The following is a 3992-nucleotide window of genomic DNA, read 5'->3' as shown; positions in this document are numbered from 1 at the left end:
TAACTCTACAGTTCAGCAGACATCTGTCCTCTTGATCTGCCCTAAGTTACTTTTTGTTATTCCTTGTCTTTCCTCTTCTCATCTGTGGTCTTATTCTAATCAGCAGATCTGAGTGTTATGATTCCATGGTCTCTCCTACACAGTAAAGAAGCCGGGCTTTGTAACAACTACTTTCTTAGGTACTAAGAGGGTTTTTCCACTTTCATCTGAGTGTAGAGCTATGTTTCATATGATTAAAGTTTCCCAGAGTCTGAATCTACATAAACAGACTATAATTTATAATTCTTTACTAAGTAAAAATAAGAAACTGGCAAACAGGGTTATAAATCATACTGTCAATCACCTGATTGTGGTTTTCCTTTTGCAATAGGAGTTTTTGAAGGCTCATGCTGAGGATGAATTTCCTTCTCTTTTTCTGATTCAAGAGGAGGGGGAGGAGGAGCAGGAGGTGGAGGCTCAGCCAGAGAAGCTGCTGCTTTTTTCTCAGCTTCCTTTTCTTCTAATTCCTTTTCAACTTCAAAAGGATGATAAAACCTTCATTAGGGACTCCTATTATTTCATTTGAACTAAGAGAAACCAACTAAGTGAATGTAAAATTACACTTACTGATTTAAGTCTAATCCATGTTTTAGGGTTCTCCTTTAAATCATCTAGTCTTTAAAGCTAAGATTTTAAGCCTGCTATGCCTGGTCAGAAATATGGTTTCCCTTCACTCTTGATGTTGTTGATGGTGGTGATGGTGATGATGGTGGTGGTGGTGGTGGTGATGGTGATGGGTTGGGGGTGGTAACAGTGGTGGTGGAGATGGTGAGGATGGTAGTGGTGGAGATGGTGGTGATAGTGGTGGAAGCAGAGGTGGTGACGGAGATGGTAGTGGTGCTGGTGGTGGTGGAGATGGTGGTGGTAGAGACGGTAGTGGTGGTGGTGGGAGTGGGGGTGGTGATGGTAGTGGTCGAGGTGGTTACGGTGATGGTGGTGATAGTGGTAGTGATAGTGGGGATGGTGATGGTAGCAATGACGGTGGGGGTGGTGATGGTGATGATGAAGATGGTAGTGGTGGTGAAGATGGTGGTGAAGATGAAGACGGTGGTGCTGGCGGAGTGGGTGATGGTGGTGGTAATGGTGGTGGGGGGGTGATGATGGTGGTGATGGTGCGGAAGATGAAGGTGGTGGTAAAGGTGGGGGTGTGTATTTGTGTGTTTGAAGCAGGTATAAAGGGTTGGTGAATGGGTGTCGAATGTAAAAGTAACAATCTAAAAGTAGTTAATAATGACAAATAGGAAAATAAAGGATTTTTTCAAAATTTCCAGTGGAAAAGCAAGGAAAAAAAACATAAAAGAGATGGTAAAGAGCAATGTAATGGAAGAGGTAAGGGTGAGGAGGGAAGGAAATGTGCAGCAATGCCTTAAATAAACAAAGAAACATGAAACACTTATGCACATAGTACATATGTCCTCAATTAAGCCTTAGCAATTGATTCATTCATGCAACAACTATTTATTGAACCTGAATTGTGCCTTGAAGAATGGGAGGGACTACAATGATAAAGTAAAACTACTACTACTACTAATGATGATAATAATAATAATATTACAAACAACAATAGGCACAGTCTTGGTTGCTGGAGATAGAATAATAAAACAAAACAGAGAAAAATCAATGGCCTTAAGAAGCTTACTCTGTAGTGGTAGGAGACAAACCATAATTATGATGAATAAGTTAATGTATAAGAGGTTAGAAGGTGATAAGTGCTATGGAGAAAAGAAATAGAACAGAGGAAGGGAGATAAGGAATGTGGTAGGGCAGCTTTTGAAGTTTCAGAGAGAGTGCTAAGTTGGGTAGGCCCACCTAGAAGCTGCCATATGAGCAAAGACATGAAGAAAGCTAGGGCATGAGCCACATGGATATTTGATGGAAGAATGTTCCAGGCAAAGGAGACAGTCAGTCCAAATGCATTGAGGAATGGAGCATTGCTGATTTTCCTCTTTTAGGCTCCCATCATTGCAACACCTCTTTTCCTTTTATAATGCAGTTTCACCCTTCCTAGCACATGCTCCTCAACTGCCCCAGCCTTTCCAGCCCTCCACATTGCAAATGCCCACAGCTTTACTGACTGTGCCATTGGCAATGAATGCCTGCATTCTTGTATGACTATTCTCTTTACATATGTTCCATTTGCTCTTAGATCAGCAGTTTCCAACCTTTTTGTCCCCAGGGTCTGGTTTCATGGAAGACAATTTTTCCGTGGACTTTGGGTTTGGGGGATGGTTTTGGGATGATTCAAGCACATTACATTTATTGTGCAGTCAAACCTCCCTGCTAATGATGATCTGTATTTGCAGCCACTCCCCAGCATTAGCATCACTGCCTCGGCTCCACCGCAGATCATCAGGCATTAGATTCTCATAAGGAGCGGGCAACCTAGATCCCTTGTATGTGCAATCTATAGCAGGGTTCGTGCTCCTATGAGAATCTAATGTCATTACTGATCTGACAGGACACAGAGCTTATGCAGTGATGTAAGCAATGGGGAACAGCTGTAAATACAGATGAAGCTTCGCTCACTGGCCCACTGCTCACCTCCTGCTGTGTGGCCTCGTTCCTAATAGGCCACGGACCAGTACCAGTCCGTGGCCCAGGGGTTGGGGACCGCAGCCTTAGATTATTCTTTTCAATTCAGCAAGCAAGGAGGTTTCATTCTATTAGATGATCTTTCTAAGTGGAAATTAGGGTTGTTTTGTTGTTTTTTCTGATTATAAAAGTAATACATAATTATTGTTTAAAAAAATCCAAGAGTTAAGACAAACAAGTAGAAAGAGGAATTGGCTGTTAAGCCTCTTTTCCTTTCTCCTTCACCCACCATCAATTATTGTATATACTGTCAGACTCCTTTCTGTGCATATATATTTAATACATATATATACACACATATAATTTTTTAAAAAAGACTATTTTATATATAACCTGCTTTTTCCTACTTAGTGTATTATGGTCATTTTTTCATTTCAGAATATTATAGAAGTACCACATCCTTTTATTTCCTTTAATTTAATACAGAGCACTGAGCTAGATACATTATTGTTTTAATGATTAAATATTTGTTACAGTAATTAACTGATTGGAATATAAATCTTAAGGGATAGTTGAGTCTACAAATGTAGTTAGTGATTAGAATGCAAAATCTTTAGAAAAATATTAAAGTGGAGACTGGTACCTTGTAAGAACTAACTGATCCTAACCTGTAGCTTTAAGTCTTTACAAGTTGGTTTGGTTCTGCCTCACAACCAAGACTGTGAGATTGCTGTGGAAGGTTTCCTCACACTTCTCAGCCTACTTTCTGTCAAGTGACATGGTAAGCCTTTAAAAATACAATACAATTGGTTTTTGTTTTGTCTGAAAGCTTCACATTGGCTTTTCTATGGAGCTGACATTTAGATGTAGGAGCTTATCTTTCCAAGTGTGAGCTCCTGCATCCCCACGGTGATTGTGGCTCATACCTATGGACTATTTTAATGTCAGTTAATTAATACATCGTGGTAGTTACGTCATAAATCTAGTGATAGGAGACAAAGTGCTATCAAGACAGCTTAAGAATCCTTCTGATATTAACTTTGACCATTTTTATTATACCAAGAAACTACTGCTGCCAATATAATTAGGAGTGACTGATAAACAAAAAGGGAATATTTATTTCTCAAGTCGTTTCTCAAAGGCAAAATCCCAGTAGAAATCTGGCATTGCATTCAGTTTAAGATCCCTTTTGATAAAATTTTCCAATAATACCATAAAAATGGGCAATTATTACTGGCTGAATAAAGGAGAAAGGAGTCCTGGATGGTTTAATGTGAATGAGATATACCCCAGCAATAGGCTAATAAATAAGAAATTAATAATCAATAAATTCATAACAAAATATGTGGATTTGGGAAAGTTAATTGCCTAGTGTTTTTCATCCTAAAAGAATTCACACACTGTTTCCTTATATTGCTGAA

At 39.3% G+C, this 3992-nt stretch overlaps 1 protein-coding gene across 1 annotated transcript in view; it reads right to left on the bottom strand.

Annotated features, from left to right (window-relative positions):
• Window positions 1-3992, bottom strand: part of SPEF2 (sperm flagellar 2) — a 209458-nt gene that overhangs the window by 115128 nt on the left and 90338 nt on the right. The gene's annotated exons all lie outside the window — the stretch shown is intronic.

This window comes from Propithecus coquereli, unplaced genomic scaffold (assembly GCF_000956105.1).
Source record: "Propithecus coquereli isolate 6110/MARCELLA unplaced genomic scaffold, Pcoq_1.0 Scaffold809, whole genome shotgun sequence".
In the NCBI taxonomy this organism is placed as follows: domain Eukaryota; kingdom Metazoa; phylum Chordata; class Mammalia; order Primates; family Indriidae; genus Propithecus; species Propithecus coquereli.
Note: the sequence above shows the minus strand (reverse complement) of the source record. Positions and strands in the feature narration are given on the sequence as shown.